This window comes from Aethalodelphis obliquidens, unplaced genomic scaffold, assembly GCF_003676395.1.
Source record: "Aethalodelphis obliquidens isolate GAN/ISIS:26980383/991018 unplaced genomic scaffold, ASM367639v1 scaffold32, whole genome shotgun sequence".
NCBI lineage: Eukaryota > Metazoa > Chordata > Mammalia > Artiodactyla > Delphinidae > Aethalodelphis > Aethalodelphis obliquidens.
The window spans coordinates 10,905,157-10,918,753 of NW_020837976.1; the positions used below are offsets into that span (position 1 = coordinate 10,905,157).

Below are 13,597 nucleotides of genomic sequence, written 5' to 3' on the forward strand. Positions count from 1 at the left end.
AGATTTTGGACTTCTGACTTCCAGAACCATATGATAAATCTGTGATGTTTTAATTACTAAGTCTCCATTACTTCTAGTACCAGGAAATATATATAGTTCATCCTACACCTAATTTCAAGGAGGCACAGTCTCCTCTCCCCCTTAAATAAACATTTACTGACCACCTGTTACTTGCATGAACTGTATTAGGAGGCATGGGATATGCCACCCTGTATGAAACGTGATGATTGTGCATTTCAAACAGAGTAGAAATCTGCAAAGCCCAGGCATGTAAAAATATGACCAGCAACATAAAGTAGTATTTGTTAAATATCAAGTGAGTAGCACAGAAAGCATTAGAGGACTTCAAAGTGAAATGAAATGACTCTAGTTACCATGGTCCAGGACAGTTTTCTTGAGGAAGTGGGTCTCCAAGAAGACCTCTAACAAAAGGAAAGGAATCTCCTGCATTGGGGCACAAAAAAGGTCATTCTAATAAGAGGGAGAAATACGAGCAAAGGAAGCTGTCAGAAAGGAATTAGTTTATTTGGGCTTCAGTGAGCAAAATGGCCTGACTAGAGCAGAGAATGCTGGGGAGGGAACAGGTTGGGAGAGGGAGGAAGAAGAGAAAGTAGAGCATGCAAAACACCGGTGCAGGGGTTAGAATTTTGCCCTATATTTACAGTACTTTTTTCTGTGACCAAGGAGTGCTATATTTATAACACAATGCAGCTTCTTCTTTCTCAAATCTGTTCAGTTTTGTTTAGTTTCTTTTGGTTACCAGCAGCCTCATACACCCTGTTTCCTCGAGTAACCCAGAGCAACCTCAGAGTTACCCATGAATCTTCCCTCTTTCCTCCAGCATGGCCATCCTACTGGCTGCTAAATATCTTAAATACTAAGTCCTAAATATGTCTGGATTCTATTCTTCTTCTCTAAACCTGTTGTCATAGTCTTTATTTTAGTTCTACAACTTGTCTTAGTGAACTACCTCACAGGACAGAAAGGTGGTCAGAGACAAAAAGAAAACCAGGAAAATGCAGAGACAGAAGTCAAAGTGCCAAATATTTAAAGGGTAAGGGACCCATCCTGCAAATTTTCCTCATGTGGAAAAATAATTTTAAACCTTTGCTGAACTCCTTCTCCAGGCAAGCAGTGCATGAATTTGGACCTATATCATTGGACCTGAATTCCACTTTGCCTCTGAAATGTTTGTTTCCATTAATACTGTATCTACAGTTTTATGTAATGAAACCCAAAGGAAAGATAGAAGTTGACACACTGTAGTTCACTTAAATAAAATTGAACAGAAAATCTTCTAAGACTAAAATTGACCTCGAATAATCACAAAGTTCATTGTTTTGTTCAACAGAAGTTGTGAGTTTGCAAGTAGGTAAATAGGTTTCTCCTCAAGTGTCAATTTAATTAATTATGGCCACCTGGAGCATTGTGTTTAGAAGGTTGTGGGAGGTTAGCCTGTACAAAGCAAAAAAGAGTTCAGTGATGACTACCCATGTCTCCTGTGGATGTGAAAGGGAAAAAAATTAGATTAAGGATGGACTCTAGTTTTAGTGATTAGAATATCATGCCATATTTCCAAGGTGGCTAATTCACGGTTTCATACCAACAGGTCCAGTTTTTTGTTTAATGGTTTACTTGAAAATGTTATATTTTATTAGCCATTTAGATGAGAGGAGGTAAGTTATGGGAAAAACCTCAGAATAACTTTTGGCAATGACTCTGTACTCCCTTTCATAGGTGTGGTGCTGGATGAGCCACTGAGCAAAGGGAATTACATGGGCACAGTCCCTGGGAATAGTATTTCATTAATCTACATGTGGTACTGCATTTCAAATAAATGATATTGCTTATCAGCAGAAGGAAGTGTTATGGCACATAATTAAATCTGCAGGTAAGAATCAGAGTTCAGTTATGTGGCAGAAATATCACTTTTTTATTTTACAAAAAATCAATTGCTATTAAGTATATGTCCTGAATGTGATTCCTCAAAGAATAATTAAAAAATATAACTTTATATTAAAGAATGCCTTTGTTTAAATCATGGCACCACTCATTATTACTATGGTATTGGACAAGTTACTTAACCTCACTATTTCCTCCCAGTTTTCTTATCAATTTCTCTTATATTAAAATAGATATTCAACTCAGTGAAAAACAAAATATCAATGGAACTTTTTGGGAGTGAGGTATTTAACAGTAACTTTTAAATTTATCTGGTATATTAAAGATGTAAAAGTGCAAAGAATATATACTTTTGTTATATTTTTGACAAAAGAAACAAAGTGGAAGATGCTGTCGTATTGTATATTACAACTTATACGGGAAGGAAAAGAAAGGGAAAAAAATCAAGCTATGAACATTGGGCTGCATGTATTATTTTGAATTATAGTTTTCTCCGGATATATGCCCAGGAGTGGGATTGCTGGATGATATGCTAACTCTGATTTTAGTTTTCAAAGGAACCTGTTCTTCATAGTGGCTGCACCAATTTACATTCCCACCAGCAGTGTAAGAGGGTTCCTTTTTCTCCACACCCTCTCCAGCATTTATTATATGTAGACTTTTCATAGCCATTCTGAATGGTGTGAGGTGATACCTCACTGTAGTTTTGATATGCATTTCTCTAATAGCAATGTTGAGCATCTTTTCATGTTTCTGTTGGCTATCTCTATGTCTTTTTGGAGAAGTATCCATCAATATATGAATGCATAAAGATATGGTATATATACACAATGGAATATTACTCAGCCATAAAAAAGAATGAAATAATACCATTTGCAAAAACATGGATATACCTAGAGATTATCATACTAAGTGAAGTAAGTTAGACAAGAGAAAGACAAATATTATGACACTGCTTATAAGTGGAATCTAAAAAAAAAAGATACAAATGAACTTACTTACAAAATAGAAACAGACCCACAGACATAGAAAACAAATTTATGGTTACCAAAGGGGAAAGTGGGGGAGGGGAGGGAAAAATTAGGAATTTGGTATTAAAATAAACACATTACTATATATAAAACAGATAACCAACAAGGTCCTACTGTATAGCACAGAGAACTATTCTAAATATCTTGTAATAACCTATAATGGAAAATCCAAAAAAGAATATATATATGTGTAGGTGTATATATACACCTACACATATATATGTATAACTGAACCACTTTGTTGTATACCTAAAACTAACACAACACTGTAAATCAATGATATTTCAAAAAAAAAATGAAAAAGTTAAAAAATAAACAATGAATCATACATAACACACAGAAAAGAATCAAAATCTGGAATTTGTGAAAGGATTAACAGATGAATCAATGAATCTAAGCTGATAATTGTGAAATAAATATAATGATGCTAACATTTAACATTAATGATATATTAATATTGTCAGGCACTGTTCTAAGTACGTTATATAATTATTGTTTTCTCTTTTCAACAAACCTGAGTTAGATACTATTAATATTACTATATTATATACAAAGAAACAAGAACAGAAATATTAAGTAACCTTGGTTACTTAAGTTAAAGAAAGCAGAAGATATCAACAATCTTGAGAAAACTGGAAATTTGGAAAACTATAAAAATCTTCCAACCAACAAAAGTCCAGGACCAGATGGCTTCACAGGCAAATCCTATCAAACCTTTAGAGAAGAGCTAACACCATCTTTCTCAAAATCCTCCAAAAATTTGCAGAGGGAGGAACACTCCCAAATTCATTCTATGAGGCCATTATCATCCTGATACCAAAACCAGAAAAAGATATCACAAAAAAAGAAAATTAAAGACCAATATCACTGATGAACATAGATGCAAAAATCCTCAACAAAATACTAGCAAACAGAATGCAACAACATATTAAAAGGATCATACACCATGATCAACTGGGATTTATCCCAGGGATGCAAGGATTCTTCAATATATGCAAATCAATCAATGTGATACACCATATTTACAAATTAAGGAATAAAAACCATATGATCTTCTCAATAGATGCAGAAAAAGCTTTTGATAAAATTCAACACCATTTATGACAAAAACTCTCCAGAAAATGGGCATAGAGGGAACCTACCTCAACATAATAAAGGCCGTATATGACAAACCCACTGCAAACATCATACTTAATGGTGAAAAACTAAAAGCATTTCCACTAAGATCAGGAACAAGATAAGGATGTCCACTCTGGCCACTCTTATTTCAACATAGATTTGGAGTCCTAGCCATGGCAATCAGAGGGGAAAAAGAAATAAAAGGAATACAAATAGGATAAGAAGTAAAACTGTCACTGTTTGCAGATGACATGTTACTATACATAGAAAATCCAAAAGATGCCACCAGAAAACTACTAGAACTAATCAATGAATTTGGTAAGGTTGCAGGATACAAAATTAATGTACAGAAACCTCTGGCATCCCTATACACTAACAATGAAAAATCAGAAAGAGAAATTAAGGAAACAATCCCATGTACCATTGCAACAAAAAGAATAAAATACCTTGGAATAAACCTACCTCAGGAGGCGAAAGTCTTGTACTCAGAAAACTATAAAAACACTGATGAAAGAAATCAAAGATGACATAAACAGATGGAGAAATATACCATGTTCTTGGATTGAAAGAATCAATACTGTGAAAATGACTATACTACCCAAAGCAATCTACAGATTCAATGCAATCCCTATCAAACTACCAATGGCATTCTTCACAGAATTAGAACAAAAACTTTTACAATGTGTATGGAAACACAAAAGACCCCGAATAGCCAAAGCAATCTTGAGAAAGAAAAACAGAGCTGGAGGAATCAGGCTCCCTGACTTCAAACTATACTACAAAGCTACAGTAATCAAGACAGTATGGTACCAGCACAAAAACAGAAATATAGATCAATGTACAAGATAGGAAGCCCAGAGATAAACCCATGCACATAGAGTCACCTAATTTACAATAAAGGAGGCAAGAACATACAATGGAGAAAAGACAGCCTCTTCAATAAGTGGTGATGGGAAAATTGGACTACATGTAAAAGAATGAAATTAGAACACTACCTAACACCATACACAAAAATAAACTCCAAATGGATTAAAGACCTAAATCTAAGGCCAGACACTATAAAACTCTTTGAGGAAAACATAGGAAAAAATCCCTTTGACATAAACCACAGCAAGATCTTTTTTGACCCACCTCCTACAGTAATGAAAATAAAAATAAACAAATGGTCGGAAAAGATACTTGATACAATTTCAATTTTCTTAAATTTACTAAGGCTTGATTTGTGACCCAAGATATCATCTATCCTGGAGAATGTTCCATGAGCACTTGAGAAAAATGTGTATTCTGTTGTTTTTGGATGGAATGTCCTATAAATACCAATTAAGTCCTTCTTGTTTAATGTATCATTTAAAGCTTGTGTTTCCTTATTTATTTTCATTTTGGATAATCTGTCCATTGGTGAAAGTGGGGTGTTAAAGTCCCCTACTATGAATGTGTTACTGTCGATTTCCCCTTTTATGGCTGTTAGTATTTGCCTTATGTATTGAGGTGCTCCTATGTTGGGTGCATAAATATTTACAATTGTTATATCTTCTTCTTGGACCGATCCCTTGATCATTATGTAGTGTCCTTCTTTGTCTCTTCTAATAGCCTTTATTTTAAAGTCTATTTTGTCTGATATGAGAATTGCTACTCCAGCTTTCTTTTGGTTTCCATTGGCATGGTATATCTTTTTCCATCCCCTTACTTTCAGTCTGTATGTGTCTCTAGGTCTGAAGTGGGTCTCTTGTAGACTGCATATATATGGATCTTGTTTTGTATCCATTCAGCCAATCTGTGTCTTTTGGTGGGAGCATTTAGTCCACTTACATTTAAGGTAATTATCAATATGTATGTTCCTATTCCCATTTTCTTAATTGTTTTGGGTTCGTTATTGTAGGTCTTTTCCTTCAGCCGCATAGCACAAGGAAATCAGCTTGGTGCTTTGTGACCACCTGGAGGGGTGGGATAGGAAGGGTGGGAGGGAGGGAGATGCAGGAGGGAGGAGATATGGGAACATATGTATATGTATAACTGATTCACTTTGTTATAAAGCAGAAACTAACACACCATTGTAAAGCAATTATACTCCAATAAAGATGTAAAAACAAAAAAAACAAATGGGACCTAATTAAACTTAAAAACTTTTGCACAGCAAAGGAAACCATAAACAAGACAAAAAGACAACCCGCAGAATGGGAGAAAATATTTGCAAATGAAGCAACTGACAAAGGATTAATCTCCAAAATATACAAGCAGCTCATGGAGCTCAATATCAAAAAAACAAACAACCCAATCCAAAAATGGGCAGAAGACCTAAATAGACATTTCACCAAAGAAGACATACAGGTGGCCAAGAGGCACATGAAAAGATGCTCAACATCACTAATTATTAGAGAAATGCAAATCAAAACTACAATAAGGTATCACCTCACAACGGTCAGAATGGCCATTATCAAAAAAATCTAGAAACGATAAATACTGGAAACGGTGTGGTGAAAGCGAATCCTCCTGCACTGTTGGTGGGAGTGTAAATTGATACAACCACTATGGAGAACAGTATGGAGGTTCCTTAAAAAACTAAAAATAGAACTACCATATGACCCAGCAATTCCACTACTGGGCATATACCCTGAGAAAACCATAATTCAAAAAGAGACATGTACCACAATGTTCATTGCAGCACTATTTGCAATAGCCAGGACATGGAAGCAACCTAAATGTCCATCGATGGATGAATGGATAAAGAAGATGTGGCACATATACACAATGGAATAAAAAGAAATGAAATTGAGTTATTTGTAGTGAGGTGGATGGACCTAGAGTCTGTCATACAGAGTGAAGTCTGAAAGAGAAAAGCAAATACTGTATGCTAACACATATATATGGAATTAAAAAAAAATAATGGTACTGATGAACCTAGTGGCAGGGCAGGAATGAGGATGTAAACATAGAGAACGGACTCGAGGATATGGGGTTGGGGGAAGCTGGGGCAAAGTCAGAGTAGCATCGACATATATACACTACCAAATGTACAACAGATAGCTAGTGGGAAGCTGCAGCATAGCACAGGGAGATCAGCTTGGTGCTTTGAAATGACCTAGAGGGGTGGGATAGGGAGGGTGGGAGAGAGGCTCAAGAGGGAGGGGATATGGGGATATATGTATGCATATGGCCGAAAGGATTAACAGATGAATCAATGAATCTAAACTGATAATTGTGAAATAAATATAATAATGCTAATACTTAACATTAATGATATATTAATATTGTCAGGCACTGTTCTAAGTACTATATGATTATTGGTTTTTCTTTTCAACAAACCTGAGTTAGATACTATTAATATTACTATATTATATACAAAGAAACAAGCACAGAAATATTAAGTAACCTTGGTTACTTAAGTTAAAGAAAGCAGAACATATCAACAATGTTGAGAAAATAGGAAATTTGGAAAACTATAAATCATATCCTCAGCTCATATCATATACCAAGTAATATTTCATTTTATGGAAAATGCTCAATATATAAAGTTATATGAATAAAGTAGGATATAAGACTGCAAGTATGATATAATTTCAAACAGGTAAAATATGAATTGAAGAGTTAACTACAAACCATTAAACCATAGGAACCAGTAGAAACTCCATATGGTTTTTTAATTGATCTTGAGATGGACACATATTTTCTAAGAATAAAACAATGTAATAAAAAGGAAAAAAAATTTGGGTGCATTTGACTGCAAACAAAATTTAAAATGCTATATAAAATCTCCAAAATTTGAATCTAAAAAATATCTGAAGTAGAAAAGTAAAAAGTGTGTTATAAAGAGAACATACAAATCAATAAGATAAAAAGAATAATACCGCACCAGAAAAAATGAGCAAAGAGCAGGAACATATTAGAAATGAATTAATACAAATGTTAAAGTCCTTGAATATCCAATGCTATGTATATCAAAGGAATATAAAATGATAATAAATGGCAGCTCTCACCCCCTTTTCCAATTTATAAAGATTTATAAGCATAATACTCTCTTTAATTTTGATTATAAACTTTCTGCTTTGGGAATTCATATTAAATTTCTTTAGTGGATTGCATAACCCTATTTGTCCTCTTTGTGTGTGTTTTGTGTAGGGGGGTGGCAGGGAAGGCAAATGTGATGATTAACTTTATATGTCAACTTGGTTAGGCCATGGTGCCTAGATAATTGTTTAAACACTATCTAGATGTTTTCATGAAAGTAGTTTTCGGATTAACGTTTAAATCAGTAGACTTTGTGTAAGGCAGACTGTCTTCCACAATATGGGTGGATCTCATCTCATCATATATATGTATATATACATATATATATATGTATGTATGTATATGCACACACACACACACATACACACAGACCCTCTTTCCCTGGAGTACTCTGAACCTCGACTAATACAACAGCTATCTAAGGCAGGCAAATATTGTAGTTTCAAATATTAGCAATTTTGATATGAGAACCTGTTGAGAAAAATCAACTCTTTTTATACTATCCAACATAAATAGATGATATTTTTTTCTGTAATTCCAATTTTGTGTATCAAAGAGAAAGTAACAATCTTTTACTATACAATTTCTGCCACTAGTGAAAATCTTAAAGAACCAGAACCAGAACTGAAGTTTAGTAATGAATGTAATTATGCTATGTTTCCAATTGATTTTGCTGCCTTTAACTAAAGTTCAGAAAGAAGAATTAAATATTTTCTTTAATAGAAGGTTATGTTTCAAAAGGATAAATAAATAAGCACATTTCTATCTCAACAAGATTAATTTACAATCTAATTACTAGTTATCATATATAAAGATCTGAGAGATTCAACTGGTTGACTGCATTAATATATTTTTAGAACAAGTCATCTTTAGAATAAAACTGTTGATTACTGTTCATCCATTGTAATAGGCTAAGACAACTTATTTAAGATTGAATTGTTTTGGTTTGATTTCTAATCTCAGAATGTTTATTAAGAGGTACTGTTTTGGGCTTCCCTGGTGGCGCAGTGGTTGAGTCTGCCTGCCGATGCAGGGGACGCAGGTTTGTGCCCTGGTCCGGGAAGATCCCACATGCCGCGGAGCAGCTGGGCCCGTGAGCCATGGCTGCTGAGCCTGCGCATCCAGAGCCTGTGCTCCGTAACGGGAGAGGCCACAACAGTGAGAAGGCGCACGTATCACAAAAAAAAAAAAAAAAAAAAAAAAAAAAATGTACTGTTTTAAGAGGAGAAAATTCCTAATGCCTCAATGCATTATGTGAGCTAATTTACCTACAAGGTCACAATCCATTGGAGAGGAATGTACAAATAAATATCTAATAAATGTTCTTTGATGGCACTGATGACAATTTTAAATTCCCAATGTAATGACTTTTTCCTAAATTTAATCTTACAATTACAAAATTTGCTTGTGTTTAGACTTTACATAAACAATAGCAGTCATAACAGTTTACATTTAGCAAGTACTTTTTGTAAGTGTTTTAGATATAGATGCATTGTCTCAACAGGTACTCCCTATACCACTGTAGTAAGCACAATTCTAAGATGATCCCCAATGAGTCATAGCCTTGTAGAGTCCCTCTCTTTGAGTAGGGCAGAACCTGTGACTTACTTCTGGCCAGTAGAATATAGCAAGGATGATAGGGTGTCACTTCTGTGATTATGTTAGGCTGTATGCTTATAGAACTCTGTTTTTTTAAAAAAAATTTTTATACTGAATGATTCTTTAAATTCTATAGTGCTTTCCAATTTTCAAAAGTTTCATACACATTATTTCATATAATATCATAATCCTTTATCCCCCTATCCCTATATTGCCCCCCATCCTTCTCCCCACTGGTAACCAATAGTTTGTTCTCTAGATCTGTGAGTCTGCTTTCTTTTTGGCTTTAATTTCATTCTTTTCTATGGCTGAGTAGAATTACATTGTGCATATATACCATGTCTTCTTTATCCATTCCTCTGTTAATAGACATTTAGGTTGCTTACATATCTTAGCAATTGTAAATAATGCTGCTATGAACACTGGGGTGCATGTATCTTTTCAAATTAGTGTTTTTGCTTTTTTGGGATATATACCCAGGAGTGGAATTGCTGGCTCATATGGTAGCTCTTTTTTTGTTTTTTGAGAAACCTCCATACTGTTTTGCACAGTGGCTACACCAATTTACATTCCCAACAGTATATGAAGGTTCCCTTTTCTCCACATCCTCGCCAATATCTGTTATTCATGTTCTTTTTGATGATAGCCATTCTGACAGGTGTGAGGTGTTATCTTACTGTGGTTCTGATCTGCATTTCCCTGATGATTAGTGATGCCGAGCATCTTCTCAGGTGCCTGCATTTCCTCTTTGGAAAAAATGTCTATTCAATTCTTCTGCCCATTTAAAATTTGGGTAGTTTTGTTTTTTTGATGTTGAGTTGTATAAGCTGTTTATATATGTTGGATATTAACCCCTTATTGGTCATATCATTTGCAAATATATTTTCCCATTCAGTAGGTTGTCTTTTCATTTTGTCTGTGGTTTCCTTTTCTGTGCAAAAGCTTTTAAGTTTCATTAGATCCTATTTGTTTATTTTTGCTTTTGTTTCCTTTGCTCTAGGAGACTGATCCAAAAAAATATTGCTACCGATTTATGTCAGAGTGTTCTTTCTATGTTTTCCTCTAAGAGCTTTATAGTATCCAGTCTTACATTTAGGTCTTTAATCCATTCTGAGTTTATTTTTGTAAATGGCATTAGAGAATGTTCTAATTTCCTTCTTTTAAATGTAGCTGTCCAGTTTTCCCAGCATCACTTACTGAAGAGACTGTCTTTTTTCCATTGTATATTCTTGTCTCCTCTGTCATAGATTAACTGACCATATGTGTGTGGGTTTATTTCTGCACTCTCTGTTCTGTTTCATTGATCTATATGTCTATTTTTCTGTGCCAGTACCATATTGTTTTGATTACTGTAGCTTTGTAGTATAGTCTGAAGTCAGCGAGTGTGATTCCTCCAGCTCTGTTTTCTTTCTCAAGATTGTTTTGGCTATTCAGGGTCTTTTGTGTTTCCATACAAATTTTAAAATTATTTGTTCTAGTGCTGTGAAAAATGCCATTGGTATTTTGATACAGATTGCATTTAATCTGTAGTTTGCCTTGGGTAGTATGGTCATTTTAACAGTATTAATTCTTCCAACCCAAGAGCATAGGATACCTTTCCATCTGTTTGTGTCATCTTCAATTTCTTTCATCTGTGTCTTATAGTTTTCTGAGTATAGGTCATAACTCTGTTTTACCAGAGAAGAGGGAGAATGTTTCCTGCTGCCCTTGAAGAAGTAAATGCTATGTTGTGAGAGGGCTGGTGATAGGGCTATAATGTAGCTAGGACCTGTGGGGGTCTCAGGAGCTGAGAGTGATCCCTGGGTAACAGCAAGAAAGATCTGAGTATGGGCAACAATATTTGATCTTGGAAGAGGACCATGAGTTCCAGAAAGGAACACAGCCTGGCTGACAACTAAATTGCAGTCTTGTGAGATCCTGAGCAGAGAACTCAGTTAAACTGTGCCTGTAGTTGTGACCTATTGAAATTGTAATAATATATGTATAAAAGTTGGTAAATTTGTGGTAATTTCTTATATAGCAATAGAAGAATAATACAAACATGAGTGCAAAAACTATTACAAACGATTCCTGTTTATAAAAAGTAGCAATTCATACATAGAAGTCATGTAAATATCCCATGTTCACAGAGCATATAAAGGATTCATATCTTTTTCTACCCAACAGCAAGGGCTGTGACCTGTCTATACCAGCACAGAAAAAGTTACCTTGGTAACAACAGGAGTTGTTCTCAGGGTTCTATGGCCATGATTTTGCAGCATGTACAATAAATAATATATAAATCAAATTTAATTTCTTACATATGATTATGTGAGTTAAAAATTGCTTCTCTCTTTGACTTAAAAAACTGTTTCAAGATTCTTTTTAAACAAGTGACATCTTGCAAATGGAAATTTCAAGCTAAGGTTCATGTAGTCATTGATGAGTTCTATGGCTAGTCTCACTGCCATTACTAAACTATCTGCCCTAGAGCACTGTAACTCAGGATTAAGGAAACAGGACCCTGTCATCTTCAACCAGTGACTCAAATTATATTGATCTTACTATTGCTAGCAAATAAGAGGTGTTGGTAGATGCTGGTCCATGTAAAAGAAAAGTTCTCAGACTAATCCCTGAGGTACATACAAAACAAGGCTATTGGTGACCACCGTATTTTAGTCTCTCCGTTCAGGTCAATCGGTTGGTATGATATAACTCAGGTCAATAGACTGGCCATAACAGAATTTAGCTTGATTTTTTTCACCAGTAACTACTTCTTTGAAAATTTCACCCTTTTCTAACATGTATATGAATAGAAAATGAGATGCAAACATTGTGCAACAGATTCTGTAACAATAAACATTTAAATATTACATTTGCATGCTGACAAATGGCTTGTAATTTGTGTCTTATTGATCTTCTGGGTAGTAATGCCTTGACTTTTTGTAATTATGTCCTTAATTTTTTTTTTTTTTTTTTTTTGCGGTACGCGGGCCTCTCACTGTTGTGGACTCTCCCGTTGCGGAGCACAGGCTCTGGACGCGCAGGCTCAGCGGCCATGGCTCACGGGCCCAGCCGCTCTGCGGCATGTGGGATCTTCCCGGACCGGGGCACGAACCCGTGTCCCCTGCCTCGGCAGGTGGACTCTCAACCACTGCGCCACCAGGGAAGCCCATGTCCTTAATTTTGATCGTGAAGTTGTCTCAAACATTCAGATGGGATGGGTTACAATTGGACAAGAACACAATTTAAGATTATCTGGCATGAATGTTTTCTTTTACTGTTGTGAAAACTTGAGGTTCAATAACACTAAAGTGAACAAATCAGCTAATGGACAAACCAATTATTAGTAATGGGGTTTATGTTTTCTAATTCCCAAGCCACTACTCCTTCCATTACAATGAATGTTTGCATATCTAAAGGCTACTGGTGGATCTGGAATTTCCATACAGGAGAAGTTTGGAGGTGAAAATCCAACTGGAGGGAGGAAAGGATCTAGGCAACTTGGTAAGAGAGTGAGTTGGGTATATTATTGTGGGATAAAAGCTTTTCAACCCACCCTTTGGGGTCACTCCTGGAAAGAAAGTCAACATATGGTAAAGTTATAGATGTTTGATAAATGATCTGCATGGCATGCTGCCATTTGTGAGCAGATTTAATAGGGATAAAACTGCAGTAATAATTATATTTTCCATTGATCATCCTACAAAGGTCACCATTGCCAGGGGCAAAAGAGTGTTTTATTCCAAACTCTTCTGTGGATATCTCTTTCACTTTCTGCTCCAGCTGAAACCTGGGTCTCCCTCATGACACTGCTTTCTCTGCAGCTCTCATAAGTACTGTTTTTATTTTTGTTTGTTCTTTGTTTTCCCGCCCACATCCTTCATATCAGCACCACTGAGTCTGGAATGGCATAGACATCCTACTTGGTCATCATTGTCTCTTCCATTCTGTTGTCCCTC

The 13,597-nt window shown here is 35.4% G+C and overlaps 1 protein-coding gene across 1 annotated transcript in view; it reads right to left on the bottom strand.

Moving 5' to 3' along the window:
- Positions 1-13,597, bottom strand: part of CCDC178 (coiled-coil domain containing 178) — a 360,636-nt gene that overhangs the window by 58,948 nt on the left and 288,091 nt on the right. The gene's annotated exons all lie outside the window — the stretch shown is intronic.